This window comes from Eptatretus burgeri, chromosome 12 (assembly GCF_056783735.1).
Source record: "Eptatretus burgeri isolate ZD-2024b chromosome 12, Ebu_testis_v1, whole genome shotgun sequence".
Lineage (NCBI taxonomy): Eukaryota > Metazoa > Chordata > Myxini > Myxiniformes > Myxinidae > Eptatretus > Eptatretus burgeri.
In genome coordinates, this window is record NC_140972.1 from 28,157,480 (window position 1) to 28,177,871 (window position 20,392).

General features: G+C 43.0%; 1 long non-coding RNA gene across 1 annotated transcript in view; it reads right to left on the reverse strand.

Annotated features, from left to right (window-relative positions):
* Positions 1 to 2,003: 2,003 nt before the first annotated feature.
* Positions 2,004 to 20,392, reverse strand: part of LOC147015322 (uncharacterized) — a 27,042-nt gene continuing 8,653 nt past the window's right edge. The window contains exons 2-4 of the long non-coding RNA XR_015050284.1: positions 10,861 to 11,025; positions 9,787 to 9,866; positions 2,004 to 5,051 (exon numbers count right to left, since the gene is read on the reverse strand). This is a non-coding gene — a long non-coding RNA (uncharacterized LOC147015322). The remainder of the gene's footprint in view (positions 5,052 to 9,786; positions 9,867 to 10,860; positions 11,026 to 20,392) is intronic.

Genomic DNA, 20,392 nt, shown 5'->3' on the forward strand with positions numbered 1-20,392 from the left:
CAAAAAGGTTAACAGAGGCCGAATTTCTAAAATTGTCAATTTTAATCCGATTGCCTTAAAATTTCAACAGGATTTTCATATCAGCTCACTGAAGTCAACCAGCCAATTTTTTTGAGGTCAACAGAAGCCAAAAGGCATCAACTTAGGTGCAATTTCTAAAACGCTCAATTTTCATTTGATCAACTTGGAATTTGGAGAGGATTTGCATATCATGTCACTGAATTCAACCACCAATTATTTTTGAGGTCAACATAGGCCAAAAAGTCAACATTGGTCAACATTTCTAACATTGTCAATTTTAGAAATGTTGACTTTAAATTTGAACAGGATTTTCATATCAGCTCACTGAATTCAACCACCAATTATATTTTAGGTCAACATAGGAAAAATATCAACATAAGCCAAAGGTCAACAGCTTAGAGTAGGTGGAATTTCTAAAATCCTCAATTATCATCCGATTGACTTGAAATTTGAACAGGATTTTCATGTCAGCTCACTGAAGTCAAGCAGACAATTATTTTTGAGGTCAAAACGTCAACATGGGACTAATTCCTAAAATTGTGAGATAGGGCCAAAAACTATATATATATATATATATATATATATATATATATATATATATATATATATATATATATATATATATATATATATATCAATATATATATATTGATATATATATATATATATATATATATATATTGATATATATATATATATATATATATATATATATATATATATATATATATATATATATATATATATATATATATTGATATATATATTGATATATATATATATATATATTGATATATATATATATATATATTGATATATATTGATATATATTGATATATATATTGATATATATTGATATATATTGATATTGATATATATATATATATATATATATATATATATATATATATATATATATATATATATATATATATATATATATATATATATATATTGATATCTAAAAAGGTTGTGAACAAGTAATGACAAAACTCGGTGGATGAGTTGATTCGGTGACCAGAACAAACCGATTCGATTTTGGTTAGGATCTAGCCTATTGGTGGATTCCAAAACATAAACTGTTCAGCCTGGCAGAAGTATGCCCTCTATTGAATGCCATTTTACTTTGTTTTCTTTTTGCCAAGTGTCATTCTATGAGTGATTTTTCATTTGTTTGTTTGTTTGTCGTTGTATAACTTGAGAACCGATTAACGGATTTCAATAAAACCAACGATGGTGGATTCAGGGAACTCCCAGGAAGTGACTTGGAACAAAAACGGTGTCAGAACAAGCTAATCTGTTAAAACGCTTCTGTTAGGTAAATAAGACCATTTTTGCATGAATACGTTTCTTGTGTGAAATGTATTGTTTGGCTTACTACAAGCTAACATACACACTATTTGAAGAAAAACATGTGTTTCTGCAATCGAATAGTGACTTGGAACAAAAACCATGTAAGAACAAGCTAATCTGTTAAAAAAAAGCTTGTATTGGGCAAATAAGACCATTTTTGCATGAATAACGATTCTTGTGTAAAATGTGTTGTTTTCCTTACCACAAGGTAAAATTTGATGAAAAGCACGCGTTTCTGCATTTGAATAGTGATTTGGAACAAAAAACGGCATCAGAACAAGCTAATCTGTTAAAAAAATAAACAAAAACAAAAAACTTGTATGAGGCAAATAAGACAATTTTGGTATGAAAAAGGTTTCTTGTGCAAAATGTGTTGTTTTGTTTACTATAAGCTAAAATTTGATGATAAACACATGTTTCTGCATTGGAATAGTTTCAGGGAACGCCCAGGAAGGTTTGTGATGCAAAAAAAGAAAAGTAAAGGATGGAAGGTTTGTGTATGGGCACACGTGGTGAAACTACAAACACCAACTTGTGACTTGTAAGGTACTATATATATATCTTCCCCGCCCACCCCCAAATCTCTCTCTCTCTCTCTCTCTCTCTCTCTCTCTCTCTCTCTCTCTCTCTCTCTCTCTCTCTCTCTCTCTCTCTCTCTCTCTCTCTCTCTCTCTCTCTCTCTCTGTCTCTCTGTCTCTCTGTCTCTCTGTCTCTCTGTCTCTCTGTCTCTCTGTCTCTCTGTCTCTCTGTCTCTCTGTCTCTCTGTCTCTCTCTCTCTCTCTCTCTCTCTCTCTCTCTCTCTCTCTCTCTCTCTCTCTCTCTCTCTCTCTCTGTCTCTCTCTCTCTCTCTCCCCCTTCTCTTAATATTCTCATCAGTGAATCAACAGGTGGTATTTGCTTAGTGGTATTTTATTTGATTAAATGAGTTTTGGCTACAACAAAGAAAGCCAACATTAAAATCACCCATCAAAATCAAAAAGCATTGTTTTTCTATGAAAATAGGAATTGATAATAGAACTTCAAATTATTGTAAGGAATCATTTTGGTTTGACTGATGTTCTATAAATACCACTGATTAAAATACCCTTCTTTTAACCAGCATTTACAATTTCAATAAAAATCTTTTCTAGTACAGGAGTCAAAATAATTGTAACTCATGAGCTTCCAAGGAAATAAAAGAAAAGATACAGTACCAAAACAAAGGGTACATCCCCTTTCAAATTTTTCACCTTTTGTTGCCTTATAGCCTGGAATTAAATTGCTTTAAATCAGAGTTTTTCTCACCTTTATTTAAACACCGTAACCCACACCTTCCAAGTGGAAAACAAATTTCACAAATTTCAGAAAATTAATGAAAAATACAAAACTAGATTATCTTGTTGGATAAGTGTCCACCTCCCTGAGTTAATACTTGATGGAAGCACCTTTGACAGCAATTACAGCTGTGAGTCTGTTGGGATAGCTCTCCACCAACCTTGCACATCTTGATTGGGCAATATGTGCCCATTCTTCTGTTGAAGATTCAAAACTTCAAAAATCAAAAAGCTTCTTCAAAACTGTTCAAGCTCAATCAAGTTGCGTGAGGAGCATTGATGGACAGCAGTCATGCCACAGGTTTTCGATTCAATTTAGGTCGGGGCTCTGACTGGGCCACTTAAGGACATTTATCGTTTTGTTCTTTAGCCACTTCATTGTACCTTTGGCTGTGTGCTTCAGGTCGTTGTCATGCTGAAAGGTGAACTTCCGTCCCAATGTCAGCTTTCTTGTAGAGGGCAGCAGGTTTTCCTCCAGGATTTTTCTGTATTTTGCTCATGCATTTTCCTTCCATCCTGACAAGTGCCCCAATCCCTGCTGATGAGAAACATCCCCATGACATGATACTGCCATCACCATGTTTCAGAGTAGGGATGGTATTCTTTGGGTGATGTGCTGTGTTGTGTTGGGTTTGCACTAAACGTAACGTTTTGCATTTAGGCTAAAAAGTTCCATCTTGGTTTCATCAGACCATGAAACTTTTTGCCACATGGCTTCAGAATCTCCAGAGTAGTTTTTTGCATACCTCAAACGGGACTCAAGGTAGGCTTTTTTGAGGAGTAATGGCTTCTTTCTTGCCACCCTACTATACAGGCCAGACTTGTGGAGTGCTTGGGATATTGTTGTCACATGCACATAGTGACCCGTCTTTGCCATAAAGGTGTGTAGCTCTTTTAACGTTGCCATTGGCCTCTTGGTGGTCTCTCTGATCAGTCTCTTCCTTGCTCAATCAGTTTGGAGGGACAGCCTGATCTAGGTAGGGTCTTGGTGGTGCCATGTGCCTCCCACTTCTTCATGATTGGCTTGACCTCTGCTCCAAGAGATATTCAAAGACTTTGAAATATTTTTGTACCAATCACCTGATCTGTGCCCTTCCACAACATTATCCCTTCCATAACCTTCCACAACAACATTTTGAAAGCTTCTTGGTGCTTATGGTTGATTCTTTGCTGTGAAATGCACTCCCCAGTTGAGGAAACCTACAGGAACAGCTGATTCTATTCTGAAATAATCAGAATCACTGTAATTTAACACAGGTGGAGGCCAATTAACTAAGTGTGTGATTTTGAAGGTGATTGGTTACACCTGAGATAATTTACAATTGCTATTATAAGGGGGGTGGACACTTATCCAACCAAAATATTCTAATTTTGTATTTTTAATAAATTTTCTCAAATTTGTAAAATTTGTTTGTCACTTGGAAGTTGTGGGTCATGATGTGTAACTAAAGGTCTGATTTAATGCAATTTAATTCCAGCCTATAAGGCAAGAAAAGGTGAAAATTTTGAGAGGGAGGTGTAGACTTTCCAAAGGCACTGCATATCAACAATTGACCGAACCCTCTATAAATGAGAAATAGAATGACATTATGATAATACTAAAAAAATATATCAATAGCTGGAGGCTGCGTGGATAATGTAAGAAGTGAAGAAAGAGTGAGAGAAGAGAAGTAACACATAAAAAGAGTACAACACACAATACAAGAAGAACATATCACCAAGTGGCTCCACAAGAACAAGAGAAGACGATCAGATGGGTGGAGGTGTGCGGTAAGCGCGGCATTTTTGGACTTTAATCAGCAGAGAGTTACTGGAAAAACCTTGAGGAACTGGGGAGGGTTGGTTGATTGAAAGACCAGAGGGAGCAACACGGGAGTAAAAGAGGTTAAAAAAGAGAGGCCACTGACTTGTCTGCAATGGAAAAAGGCCTCGAACTTCAGATTCATTGTGGGAGTTGATGTTGAGAGCTTTGAAGTCCACGACATGGGTATATACGTAGGAGAGGAGCAGAGGTGCCGGCTATAGGAGAGAATAGTTTTCCATTGAGCTAAGGACAAAGGCCTTGCAGGTCATAAGAAATTTCGATTTACCAAGGAAGGACTTGTGCAACGGAAGATGGCTCGCCTGCGAATGGCCCTGAAAACTTGGATACTCCATCTGCTCAAGAGAGGAAATGACTGATGATGAGGCCCCGAAGCAATTGAGAGAGAAGCTCTTCTATGGTTGATTATGGAAATGTATATGTGGGTTTATGAGATAATCCTCATAGAGAGACAGGGTGAGTATGAAATTTGCCTGGATTGAATGACCTTCCATTTGTCACACCAGCATCTGATTCTTTCCAGGTCAGCAGTTGCTGCCATTCTGTCGGAAGGATGGGGTACATTACGGAAGGAAATTTAGTCATCTGCTAAGGGCATCAGAGATAAATAACATCTTTATACATACATCTGCAAAGGGTATCCAAAGCATCAGAGATCAGAGAGGGCCTGTATATTTTCACACAACGTACGTGTGTGTGTGTGTGTGTGTGTGTGTGTGTGTGTGTGTGTGTGTGTGTGTGTGTGTGTGTGTGTGTGTGTGTGTGTGTGTGTGTGTGTGTGTGTGTGTGTGTGTGTGTGTGTGTGTGTGTGTGTGTGTGTGTGTGTGATGGATAGCATCAAAGAATGTGCACCGGCCTTTGAGGTGTTTAGCCTAGAGGTTCAAATCTGGACCCAGCTATTAACCATAACCCAAACTGGATGAGTGATGTCCATCGGAAGGATATCAAGTCGGAGGACATGTCTGCCATTAGTAGTCGTCCGTGGACGTTAAATACCCCACGGTGTCTTTTGCAAAGAGAAGGCAAGTTATCACTGGTAAGTTATCACCGGCCAAAAAGTTCCCTGACCGATGTCACACTTAGTTGGGAATAAAGACTGAGCCCTAAATCTCTCATTTTCTTTGCCTTTGTACTATCGCTGTGTTTGTTATGTGTATACGATTTACATTTATGTGTAATCAATACATGTGTAATAAATATGTATAATAAATAAATTGAAAGTTTATCTTTTACAGAACTAGCTACTTATTCTTGTGGTTCCTTTGCCTGATTCTTTCTCAAAATAATTGTTGAGTCGAGGAGACAGGGTTAATTTCTGTCTGATATGTTTCATCTAATTATAATTGAGACTGAAATTGTGGCTCATCTGCTCTTGCAGGAGGGTTGCAGCGAGCTAAGTTTTTATGACCAGTGTGGCACACATTATTTAATCTGCATTCAAATCGTGCAACCAGAAACCTGAGTAAAAACTTGGAAATCGAAACTCTCTGCAGGTTTTTACTAATCACTTCCATGGCACCTTGCTTAAGGCGATATATACTTATGGTGATCCTGAACAATGGATTGACTTCAACCTTGTTTTCAGCAAGTCCCTCCAGGCTCCAAGGGAAGATGCAAATTACTTACACAAATAGGCACTGCGGACGCAAGACACAAGCTTAATGAATTACTCTGACACAGATGTGCATGTAAAATCATTTAAATCTAGAAGGGCACTCTTTGACACCGTGACGTCGCCAGATATACATCCGCCCTTGTATCAAGTTTGATATAAATTCCTGAAGCCAAATACAAAATATTAAATAATTCTGGCTGCCAGACCATGCATCCGGTCAGGTTGAAATTTAAAACATATATTCCCCATGACGACGAGATCATAATTGTGAGGTTTCACTTCGATTGATGAAGCGGTTCAAGAGAAATAATTTTTTAAAGATTTTTTATAAACCCAGTATGGCTGCTCGACCATGTGACATTAATTATTCATGAACATCCTGGTATCCCCAAGGTATGTGGAACATGGGGGTGAAGTTTCCCCTCGATCTGTCTAGCCGTTCTGGAGAAGATGACTTTTCAAGGGTTAAGGGTAAATTCAATATGGCTGCCAAACCATGTGACTTATGACATCATAGGTAGAAAACTTTTTGTTCCTTGTGGATGGGCGATCATACCTGTAAAGTTTCACTTTAATCTGTTGAGCCGTTTCAGAGAAGATTTTTGTCAGTTTTTATGTTAAAAAAAATATTGGTGCCGAACCACGTGATTGATGACATCAGCAATCTCGCCCCCCCCCCCCCCCGGCGATACAATGTAGCCTGGGAAGCCCCTCAGAAAGTTTCATACTGATCGGAAAAAGCGTTTGACACATTCAATTATGATGTCATAATGAAGCCACCTATGACATCATCATCAAAAAAAAATCACACTTCTTTCCCATGGGGATTACATGACATGCCATGTGCCAAGTTTCAATTTTTTTCCATGGAGCGGTTTCAGAGCAACAAAGGTCCAAAGTTTTTCCTTTTTTTCCAACATGGCTGTGACACCACGAAACTTATGACGTCATATTTATCATTAAGCCACTCTACATGAATATTCGCACCGATGTTGAAAATTTTGTGTCATTCGGATAAGCGGTTGCAGAGAAAACAAAGAAAATGAGCATGGACTTGTGTATGTGCATGTACGGTACGGACAGACGGACAACCCAAAAACATAATGCCTCCGGCGACTTCGTCAGTGGAGGCATAAAAAGTCAGACTCCATATTGACCTTTCCCTGAACTCATAATAATACACAATTGTCAGTAGTCTTCTTCTTCTTTCGTATGCAGCACAAGGTTGTGGGGTAGGATCATTGACTGAGGGCACAGCTGTGCTGCTGATGCAGAGCCCCTGTAGGTTTGAGGAGGAATTTGTAAATTGTTTCAGCATGGTGGCGATAGCTCACCTATTCTTCACGAAGGACAACATGGGATCTTTAACATCCACCAACTAATGCCGGCATACCATATGCCTGTTTAACATCCATCCAAGGGACGGAACACATGCTAATGAATCATTCTGCCTGTGAAACACCAGGATGCCCATATATAGCTGGGTCAGGATTCAAACCCAGACGAGACAGCTGAGAGGCGAGTGTGCGTACCTCTAGACCAGGGGTTCCCAAACCCAGACCAGACTAGACAGCTGAGAGGCGAGTGTGCGTACCTCTAGACCAGGGGTTCCCAAACCCAGACCAGACTAGACAGCTAAGAGGCGAGTGTGTGTACCTCTAGACCAGGGGTTCCCAAACCCAGACCAGACTAGACAGCTGAGAGGCGAGTGTGTGTACCTCTAGACCAGGGGTTCCCAAACCCAGACTAGACAGCTGAGAGGCGAGTGTGCGTACCTCCAGACCAGGGGTTCCCAAACCCAGACTAGACAGCTGAGAGGCGAGTGTGCGTACCTCTAGACCAGTGGTTCCCAAACTTTTTTGTCCATGACTCAAAATTTGAAATCACATTTGCCTCGCAACCCAAATGATACTGGTACCTAGTGTACCTATGATAAAAATTGTCAGAGAAAATGCTTTTGACATGAAACCCCCCCCCTCAAAAACTGAGATTTTGAGGGGGGGTTCAAGTTTGGGTCACGACCCTGGGTTTGGGAACCCCTGCTCTAGACCAGGGGTCTCCAACCTTTTTGGGCGGAGGGCCACAAAACAAAAGTGGTGAGGGGCGGAGAGCCGCACCCAAAAAAGGACGCTAAATTCCGAAAATAAAAAATATATAATTAATATGCGGAAATTTAAACAAAAATTAGTGCTGAATATATTTTTCTTGCCAACGAATATGATAAATGAATAATCGTGTTAAAAACACATGTGTCTAATATGAATCAAAATCATAATAAAAATTACAGAACGCTTTGATCATTGACCCTGACAAATTGGCAGTATCGTGGGCCGCATTGTATTGTAAACTTAATATGGCACCGCGGGCCGCATAAATCCATCTAAGGGGCCGCAGGTTGGAGACCCCTGCTCTAAACCATCATGCAAGCTTATTGTCGACAGCTAAGTGTATAGTATCAATGACTAATCAATAAACGAGATTCCCAAACTCACTAATTGCCTTTTCTGGTTGAAATGATCAATTTGAGATGTTTAACTTTCTGAACTTTTCTTCCTGGTGAATGAACTACTCAACACCCACCCCACTATACTCCCCCGACTTCCACCCCTTTTTTACCTCCAAGTAGTTCATAAAGTTAGAGTTCTGTTGATCACATTTGCTTCGTCATCATCGAATTGCCTGCAACGTTTTCTTTCCTTTGTATTTTCAGGTGATAAATGAAAAAAAGAAACTATAGTAAGACAAACAAAGTATGCAATCTAACCCTCAGATGTGATTTAAGAGTTAATCTTCTAAAAACGTTTTTTGCAACTTGGCACCAGAAAGCGATTCACAAAGGAAGCGTTGAAAGAAACAATGACAGGCGCCTCAATTCACCATCCATTAGTCATTCTACACTTCCTCATGTTGTGCTCCATCTCAGCTTCCACCAATGAGTCAAAGTGCTTCTTTTGCAACAGCTGTGCTCGGAATGTTGCCCTTAAGGCACACTGCTGCTGCCAGCTGCCATCGATAGCGCAAAATGTTTCCGAAGCAAAAACACAAAGTTTTGGCTTTCAGATAATTTAGAAAGGCTGAAACAGCAATGGCACAAAAATAACGCTCTTTCTTATGCTGCATTTTGCAATACTCACAATAATGTGTGGTGATCTCGCTGTTAAACTTGCGAGTCACTTTCACATGCCTCTGAGCAGGCGTCTTGCCTGATGTGCTTAGTTTCAAACTTGAACCCACTTTGAGGTTGAACATCATGACTGCAACGTTTCTCATCTGATTGCGTCTGAACAAAGGAAGGGAGGTGGCCGGTAGGTCTGGATTTAGGGAGTTTAACAAGCGGGGTTTAGCTGGAAGAACGCATCCGTCCTTGAGGAAATGAGGAGGGTTGGAAAATGGAGGGTTGAAAGAGCAGAGAGAGAGAGCAAAAACAGAATATATAGAGGCAGTGGAAAACATAGAGGCCTGCAATTTTTCTGTGCTGGTAGAGCCATCTATAGGCTTTGTGTTTCTGCTTCCTTATGGGAGATGTCAATGATGGTGAGAGCTTTGGATTACACAACATGCAGCGACGGTGTGACGCTGAGTTATCAGTCCACGGGTGAGATCAGTATTCTTTTGAATTACGGCCAAAAACAACTTGTAGGTCATGAGAAGTTCATATTTACCAAGGAAGGACGTGGCGTGATAGAGGATGCCCAGTCTGCAGCTGGTCTTGCATACATGTTCTGCCCAGGAGAGGTCATGGCTGATGGTGAGACCCAGAAGATAAAGAGACTAAACCACTTCCATAGGTTGATTGTGTAAATACATAAGTAGGCATTAAAACTAAGGTATTTTCACCTGAGACAAAATGCTGTGCCCTTTGACACGTGACATAATGTCATGGAGACTTCAAATAAACCATGCTGGCTGGATAGCATTGAAACAGAACACAACACAGCCTTTGATTTCGATTTAACAAGGAATAAGGAGGAACTTTGATGCAGGAGGCCGTTCGGCCCATCATGCCTATGCTAGACCAACATCAGATGAAATGAATCCATTAAGCAAGAGACTCAATTTCATTGGAGGTGGGGGGGGGTGGGGGAATCAGGGGAGGAGTGAGGATGAGAAAAGTGTGGCAAGCTTTGGGACATCAGGGTGTTAACCCTTTGAACCCTGAGCTCCTTGGACTTTCGGCTCTCCCACCCTGGGCTCCCTGGAGAAAAATCCGGCCACTTAGGTATTGAATAGCGGCTGGTAAAACGACCGCGAAGGTCAGAGGTTAAAAAATTAATTTTAAAATGTTTTTTGAATAGAGGGAGAGAGGGTTGGGCGAAGGTGGTTTTCCTATGAGGAATGCACAAACACCGACCACACATTATCTTTTGACGAGACCCTCTCACATACATCACAATGAGCACAATAATGTCCACAATCACCCATCCACACTCAAGCTACTAACAAGTCCTGCCATCATCCCTGTACCCCACTATCTCCAACACTTCCAGGTACCTATCTAATTCCAATTTTAACCTACGTACTGTTTTTGCTGCCACTACCTTTCTCGTGAGACCATTCCATGCATTAACTACTATGAGTGAAAAGCCTCTGCCTTAAATCTGTCCTATCATTTCTTTACTCTCAGGCTATAGCCCCCAATTCCATCGCTGTCTATTCTGCTGAAAATCTTTTCTGCCCTTATTTTGTCTATACCCTTCATTATCTTCAGCATCTGAATCGTTTCCCCTCATAACCACCTCCTTTCTGATGTACATGTTGTCCCAAAAGTAGTGTAGTGATGTCTGTAGGCTCACTGCGCTTGAACAATTGAATTTCCAATTGTGAAGTACAGTTCAACAATTGCAGCATGTTCTTCATCCGTCCACCTATTCATGGTAGATCTCCAGGGTTAGAGCATCAATCTGGAAAAAAAAAATCACTTTGTTAGGCATTAGCATTTACAAAATATTCAAAATCACAATCACTACACTACTTTTGGGACACCCTGAATAAAGTCCTGTCTCTTTCAATCGCTCCTCATCGTTTCATTGCTGAGTCTAGCTATGCCCGGAATCAATCCCTCTCTCAAGCAGCTACGTCCTTTCTCAGATGTGGTGACCAAAACTGAACACAGTATTCTTGATGAGTCCTCACTAACTTCCTGTGCAGAGTTAACATGTGGAGGAACCTCATAAAAAAGCAAGCTTGTAGATTTAATAAACCCTGCGACCTTTTCCTGTACGGTACCTGCTTGGCACTGTGCTGGATGTTGACCCCGATATCTCCGACCACACACAGATCCTTCACCCGTGTGACATGCTCCAAGATTTCCCCTTGAGTCATGGGTTATTCTTGTACATCCCCATGACCTCACATTTCTTTATGTTAAACTACATCTGCCAATCTTTGGCCCAATCTAGGAAGGTATCTGGACTTTCCTGAATCTGATTACCCCACTCCCTGCTATTAACCTTACCTCCAAGCTTTGTGTCATTTAGAAAGCCTACTGTTCACCCCACTATCCAAATTGTTGATGTAAATTATGAATAGTAATGGTTCCAGTACTGATTCCACCCCCACTACTTACATCCCCCCCAGCAAGAAGTCCTCCCACTCACAGTTACGCTTTGCTTCCTTTCACGAAGCCAGTTTCCAATCAAATTAGTTACCCGACCAGCCACTCCACAAGCCATCATTTGATGAACGACCTCCGATGTGGTACCTTATGAAATGCCTTCTGAAACTCGAGATACATGACATGACATCTCCTACACTTCCCTCATCCACCCGATTAGCAACTGCTTCATGGAACTCAAATATATTTGTTAAACAAGACTTCCCTTTGGTAAATTCATGTTGATTACCTTTAATTAGTGTGTATTTATTTAAATGGTTGTTCATCTGATCCCTAATGAACATCTCCAACAACTTCCCCACAACAGGTATATACTGTTGTGGTTGACGAAATTCGCAAACCACCATTCAGGTCCCGTAGGTGAGATATCTCTGTAAGTATATGTGTAGTTAGCCCAAACCCGTTGTTTCGAGGGAATAAATGTCATTCATTCGGGCTGCGACCCTTTTAGATAGCCGTTTTTCTTTTACTATCTTTATTTTGGACCAACCGCCATTACTACCACCACAACCACCACCAACCGCATCTCGACAACCACAGCCACCTTCTCCAGAACCGCCTTCACAACATCCACCTTCTCCACAACCGCTTTCACACACCAACAACCACCCGCAACGCCGCTTCACAACAACAGCAACGCCAACAGCCACGACCTTTACCGTCACAACTCGCCCTCGCAACCATCGCATCACCGCCATTCCCGCGCCGCTTGTGGGCACCGATACTGGACTCGTACAGGGCGCGCACCGAGCAGCGGGTGCAAAAACACCAGCCTTTCCGAGAAATCGGATCAAGAATGATTCACGCCCACTTCTGTTCCGTCCTATCAGCGAGCGTGGGGCGATTTGGCCCCGCCTCCAGGCGCGTCGGAGTATAATCGCTATATGCAGATTCGTGGATCAAGAATGATTCATGCCCACTTTTCCTCTGTCCAATGGGGAGCGTGGCTCCGCCCCCGAGCCATTCCTGATCCAAAAATCTGCATATGGTTTCTCCTGTCGCACTATAAAGCACCGAGCGCGGAGCGAATCGGGGCAGTTGGAGAGAGTTGAGAAGAGTTGCGAAGAGGCAGTTGGGAAGAGTTGAAGAGTTGAGCAGTTGGGAAGAGTTGGGCAGTTGGGAAGAGTTGGGCAGTTGGGAAGAGTTGGGCAGTTGGGAAGAGTTGGGCAGTTGGGAAGAGTTGAAGAGTTGAGAAGAGGAAAGAGTTGGAGAGTTGTGGCGGCGGCGAAATCAGTCGAGAGAGTGTCTGTCGGGGTCCGGAGAGGCTGGAGAAGCCAAGAATCTTTGTGGAGGTCGGCGCTCGTGTCAGAGTCGGGGAGCTGCGGAGAGGGGAGGCCGGTAACGCGGTCGAGGTCGCAGTGGTGTCGCTCGTCGCGGGACCCAAGCCAGCCAGATATCCTCTTCCCCCCCCCCCCGATCATCAACAACCCCCTCCTGTTTCCCCCCCGCGCTGAGATAGTGTGAGAAGGGGGCCCCGTTTCCACCCCATTCCAGGCAGTGCCAGCGAGGCCCGCGGAGTCGGGGCGCCGCCGCCATTTTGCGGCTCATCACCAGACGGGTAGGCTCGACGCGGTCTCGGCCCCAGGCCCGTCTGCCCCCTCATCGTTGAGGGTGGCCCCTTCCTTTTTCTTTTGCTTTGAGTATATGTGTTGTCGGCGCCGTCTGTGAAGTAAAACTGTATAAGTGTTGCCGTGTGCTCGGTAGTCGGTAGTAGATCTGCATTGTGTTTCTTTTGTTGCATTTGCTTTTTGTGCAGAATTGTCGTGTTACTTTTACATTTGCTTTTGTTGCATAATTGTTGTGATTGTATATGTGTGCTTTCCGTTTGCCGCGGAATAAATGTGCTTTATGTTGAACTGTTTCTCCCGTTTCGCTTCGTCTTTTCTTTTATTGAATCTCCATCTTACTCCACGTAAAGGGTTGGTCGTGGGCTAAATACGCCTGATAATTAATCGGAACCGTCGAGGTTGACGATAACACCGCTCGGTTATCCCGATAGTACGGAACGGGTCGCTTAAAGTGGCCCGTGTCCGAAGTCGACCTGCGGCGAGGTGCGATCGCCCGGTCTACCCTCCGTGTGGGTACTTAGGTAGGTCGAATTTGGCGAACAACCCTATCCCACGCGGGGGGCCGATTGGCACGATCGTGGTGAGGCTGAAAGGCCCACCCATGACTAGTTCCCGGCGTTAGTCCGAGAGGGTCACGACGGGATTGTCCCTCCGGTGGGCGACGTGCCGCGATTCGAGTTACGTGGCCGCTCGCACGCCGGCGGGCGCGAATCCGCAACAATACATACAGTAGTTCTCCAATTCGTCTCCTATTTGGATACCTTCTTAAATATAATCTTAAGTAATGGTGTTACATTTACTACTCTCCAATCCAAAATTCACAGGGACATTGATAGTGATGAAGACAATCCAGGCTATGGTTTCTGCGATGTATGTATTATATAGTTTTCACACATTTCACAAAACGAGTCAATAGATTGGTCAATTTTATGCTGCTTATACATCATTGGAGAGTATTCGCTCTTGCCCCCACTCAACTGACTTGGTCCTCAAGTCCCATGGCTTCACGTGATGTTGTGCTGTCTGAGTAACGCGGGTCTTGGTAGCAATACCTGTATATGACACTGGTGAGCCCGTGATGCGGCCTGATGCTGAAAAATGTGTGGAAATTGGAAAATACAAGTTACCTTACAGATTCTTAGCTTGTGTTGGGGGGAAAGCCATAATGGCAGATTGTCTTCATGCTGTGACATTATGAGTCAGAGGTCATGGAAATAAAGGACGAGTGATGAAAAATACCATATCTAATTTCGGTGACATCAAAGGATACCGTATTGGGTGAAAATGGGTGTAGGTGTTTGGCTTCCCTCTTTAAAGCTGATGTCAAATGAAAGGTCAGGTCAGGTATGGGATCATGCGCTGGAGCAGCGTGTCGCTGCGTCCACTTCCCGCCGGTACTCCAGGGGCCTCCCTCTGGCAGATGCCTGGCCCATCCCCATCTCCTTGAGTTGCCGATTAATGGTATTACTATATTCTTTTTCAGTAATACAGCACAGGTCGATGGAAATCCTGTTTTAAAACGAACTTTTTAAAGGGGAAAGGTTGATGAAAAAATGTACCCTCACACATTCTATAAATGCTAAAATTTACAGAGTATGTGTGTGGAGTTTGATAAATAATTTAGCTGGTGTCACGAGGTGGGGAGGACCCCCTGACACCTGTATGGTCCATCCCTCACACCTGTATGGTCCGATGGTATGCACCAGCTCGTGGTGAATCAACTACAAGGATCGTTGAGTGGAATTGCTTCCGTGTGAGTGGATTTACCAACTATGTCCTTTTACACAGGTGTGCAAAACTGAAGTATGAATATAATATTAATCTATCAGGCTCAGAATGTACCTGGATTTGCAGTACAGTATGTGAATAGAATTAAAAACACTTCCCAACCCTCACATTTCCATTATCAAACTGGAATACGCAATTTGGTGTCTGTCTGTCTGTGTGTATTTTTGACCATGATACATTCAGTCGTTATTCATCTAATCTCAACTAAACTTGACGGGAGGACTCAGGGTCACACGATGGAAGTTGTAGCGATTTAATTTGCCCCCCTGTCTCAGGGGGTTTTCCGCCTTGGGCAAAATCCATTTAAAGGTGTATATCCGTGTTGAGATAGCTAATCGTGGCATTTTTCCAAGGCCGATTCTAATAGCATAAATAACTTGAAAGCATCTGAAAATGCAAAGCCTGTCCGCGTCCGCTTTGTATTCAGACTTTTACTTCGTCTTCTTTGTATGCTAAACATGACGAAAACAGATAAAAACATTTTTTACGATTTTAGGTGACCTTGACCTAAAATGACCTTTAAAAAAAAACTTCGGTTTTGCTCTTCATTTGTATGCAGCACAAGGCTACGGGGTAGCATCATTTGTTGAGGCAGCCAATTTAAAATTTGTTTATATGCAGCTGTGCCACTGATGCAGTGCCCCCTGTACATTAGGGCAGGAATTTGTAATTTGGCTATGGTGCTGGAAATAGCTCGCCTACTCTTCGTGAAGGACACCATGGGATCTTTAACGTCCATCAACTGGCAGACTGGAATGCCCCTTTAATGTCCATCCAAGGGACAGCACACACATTGATGAATTACCCTGCCCATGAAACACTGGGATGACAGTTTATCGCTGAGTAAGGATTTGAACCCAGGCTATACAGCTTAGATGCAAGTGTACAGACCTGTAGGCCATCCTGTCAGCTTAGAGGCAAGTGTGCAGACCTCCAGGCCATCCTGTCAGCCGAGTAAAAATGGCAAAACTACTCTTCCCAGTAAAACAGGCACAAAACTATTGGAATGGTGTTCCAGGTGCCAGGAGACACTCTAGCTAGTCCCCTCCTATATTCCTGCTGAATAAAATGATGAAGATGAGAGATCGATGCCAATATATGAGGCGTCGCGAGGTGGAGTGATGTAAGGGACACATCGGCCATTTTGGAGTTAATGCCATATAGTACTATTTTAACCCTTCCCCTATCATCCGAGCCTATCATCATCATATCATTAAAAAATGTCGCTTACATCACTCCTCCTCGCGGGGCCTCATATGTAGTGTTGAATGCAGCTACTGTACTGCCAAAGTTGAAAAAACTGAAATTATCCATAATATAATGTCATCCTTCATCTTGTAACAAAAACTTGTACAAAACTGGCTGCCCAGTGTACGTGGCATCAATATCTGGTGTTTCTCACTTCAGGTGGTTTGCTTGAAGGTTTTCAGGAGCTGTGGTTGGTGGAGTGGCTAATGCTGAAGGCTTCGATGATGAAGGTGGATTGATGTCGAGTGGAAACGTGTTTGACATCGCCTTCGAGGATAGCGGCATAGAAATCAGATCCTGTTCAATGTAGGCTGTCTTCAATCGATGCATGCTGACACCGTCATGTTTTCCATTAAAGTTGATGGTGAAAAACTTGTCAGCACGTCGATTGACCTGAAATGGACCATGGTAATGGGATTGAAGTGGCTTTCTTACAACATCATGGTGTTCAAAACCATGAGTGCAGGTGGAGAGGTCAGGGTGGACCTGTGATTGCCTGTGCTGTGCCCTTGGAGGTTGCGGTCGTAGGTTCCTCATGTGTTCTCCCAACAGGTGTACATAACTGCTTGGATCCGAGTTGCAATCAGCCTGACTACGTTGGTGCTGAAAATTGTCCAGATAAACTGATGGTAGTTACGAATAAGTTCAGCGGTGCAGCAACTTAGATCTGACTTAACCACAGTTTTAATATGAAACATAATGATAGGGAGAGCTTCAGTCCAGCTAGGATTGGTATGGACCTCAAGTCAAACGTTCACCGAGCAGTGACAGTGCTCCACTCGCCCATTAGACCAAGGGTGGTATGATGTAGTTAGAATCCTCTTATTTCCATGAAGGTCCATGAGTGTGTGGAAGAGTTGACTCGAACTGGCAACCCCTGTCAGTGGTAATAGTTGATGGTACTCCAAACATGGCCACCCAGCATGAAATGAAGGCACGGGCTGCAGACTCGGTGGAGATGTCTGTGATTGGTATAGCATCTGGCCAGCGAGTGAAACGGTCGATGCTTTATCACATGAAGGAAGGACTGGGCCAATAATGTCAATATGTACATGATCAAATCTGGCATCTGTTGTTGCAAAGGTGCCCAGTGGTGGTCTTGTATGAGAAAGTACTTTGCAGCATTGACATTGCAAACAAGCCTTAGCCCAAGCTCTAACATCTCGCTTGATGACTGTCCAGACATAACATTCAGTCAATAAATGCTGTGTCGCTCTGAAGCCAGGGTGAGATAAATTGTGTAATGCATTGAAGACCACACAGCGAAACTGAACAGGGATGTAGGGGTGACGGTTGCCTGGAGAAGTGTCACAGTTGATGGTGCCATTAGAAGTAAGGAGTAGTACCTAGCCAAGCTGCAGTGAAGTGTCTGACAACTGCTGCATTTCGACATCTCCTTCCTGTGCATGAACAGTGGCTTCAAAGTCAATGGTGAAGCTTGCATCAGGTGCATTGGCCCTCTGTCTTGATAGAGCGTCAGCTGCTGAGTTGTTCTTATCACTTATGTGCCTCAAGTCCATCATGAACTGGGAGATGTAGTCCAGATGATGTATCTCTCTGGGGTTGGAGTGTTGTTCAGATTTGGACTGTAGACCAAAGGTCAGTGGCTTGTGATCAGTATGGATTCTGAACTGACATCCCTCTAGGAAATGCTGAAAGTGTTTGATGGTCAGATAGATGGCTAAGAGCTCACGTCCAAAAATGTTATAAGCGAGTCGCAGCAGGTTGCAGATGCTTGGAGAATAAAGAGATTGGTTGCTATTCTCCATCTACATGTTGCTGTAGTACACCTCCAACTTCCACATCTGATGCATCTGTTACGAGACAAATTGGTGCATCTGGCTTCAAATAAACAAGCAGAGTAGCTTGAGCTTATGCACCATGCAGACTTCACTTCATTGAAAGCAGCAAGCTATTCCTCACCAAGGGTGATAACTTGATTCTTCTTGTTTTGAAGGAGGTCAGTCAAAGGTTGGACGATGTTGGCACAGTGTAGGACGAAACGCCTGCAAAATTGATCAGGCCAATAAATTCTCTCATCTTGCTTAGTGAGTCAGGTGCTGGGAAGTCTTGGATGGCTTTGATTTTCTTGTCGAGTGGGCGGATGCCATGCTCATCAATGATGTGACCCAGGAATGTGAGCGATGAAACCACAAACTGGCACTTGGCTTTATTGATGATTATGCCTTACCCAAAAAAGTGAGCTAATAAGAGTCGTAGAGGTTCTTCATGTTCTTCTTGAGACTCAGTGGCAATAAGAAGGTCATCGATGTAGGCATACACAAAAGGGAGATCACGAGTCACCTCATAAATTAATCGTTGAAATCTGTGCTACATTTCGCGGTCTAAAAGGCAAGTGCATAAACTTGAATAAGCCGAAAGGTGTGGTGACGGCAGTCTTGGGGATGTCAGCCGTCCCAACGGCTATCTGATGGTACACTCGCACCAAATCAAACTTTGCAAATACTCGCTTCCCATGTAAAGTTGATGCGAAATCCTGCAGATTCGGTTTGGGATTGAAATTGTGGATCATGCAGCGGTTGAGAGCTCAGTTGTCACCACATGGTCTCCAGTCACCTGGCGTCTTCTTCGGTACCATATGCAAGGGGGAAGACCACTTGCTGCTGGATGAGCCTCAGCACCAGTGTCAACCAGAAAGCGTGTGCTGGTGTTGTTATCCCTAATGTAAAATAGGTGACTCGTATCTTCGCCAGGATGACTTGTCATCGCTGGTGACATCGTTTCCTTAGTTGGAAGAAGGGTGAGTGGTGAAAGAACATGGAGGAATGCACGTGTGTGCATCTGAGCCAAAATGCCAATGATACCAGCATTCACATCCTGATTAGTGTTGAGTGCTCGGGCTGCGGCAACGTGTCGACATATGCTGTTGTGTGTTACCTCAGGTCTGGTTTCAGGCTTGCTTCTCCCTCAGATGACAGGTAAGAACATTCACCTTAGCTGTCAACTGCTCTACCTATTGCTGCAGGTGTTGGATGTCTATGCTGGCTGTAGTGTGCGTTGTTCCCGTTGCTTGTGTGACAACTGTCCCAATGGCGGAGGAAACAGGTTTGACAACCTCAAAAATCTTGATGGCAATGTCAGTGAGTTGCTTGATGCTCACTGAATTGCCTTTAGATGCCAGGATGAGCTAGCTGTGTGTTGCTCCTCAGATGGAGGTAAAGTTGTTTGAAGATTTTCTCCTCCGAGGTGTTGTCCCCTCGGAGCTGCCTCTTCCTGCGGAGGAACTGTGCCAGTTTCCAATTACCCAATTCCTTGGAGACCAGGAGTTGATGCAGGCATTTTTCTTCAGATGCAGAGGATCGGCATATCAGTTCTGTATTCAACTCATCATAGGGGTTGGTCCTTAGTGGTTCGATGAGCAAGTCGAGAACCTCTTGGCCATATTCAGGTTGGAATGAGGCCATGACGTAAGTGAAACACATCTCTTTGGTAACAAGTAAAAAAGATATAAAATGTCAAAGACCCCGTTGTTTTAGTAATTTTTCTGAATGGAGTAAAAGGGATAGCCCATATTTATGTACAACTAAAATGGCTGCCAGTCTACCAGTCAGCCATCTTTGATCAGATCGCAAGATAAAGTGAGGGTCACGTGTATGCCATCATGTACTGTGCTTGAGCCACATTTGACCAAAGTCGGACCATGCACGTCCGAGAAATAGTTGGGCACACGTTTAAGTGAACAAAATGGCCACCAGTCGGCCATCTTGAATCTGATCTCGGGGGGGGGGGGGGGAAACGAAGTGCAAATGAAAGCCATCATTCGTTATCTGTGTGCCAAGTTTGAACAAGATCGGTAAATGCATGTCTGAGAAATGGTCGAGGACGTGTTCGACACTAGGTTTTTGTTTTTTTCACAACTAAAATGGCCGCCCCATCTTTGATTGCATCGGCGAAACAAAATTATGTTGTTTCTGTGCCAAGTCCGAAAAATCCCCCGAGTAAGGAACTGATCCTCGACTGCACAAAACAAATAGTTCGGTTGTTTGGCCAAAAAGTAGGAAGTTTTAAACTCACAGCCGACGAAAGTCC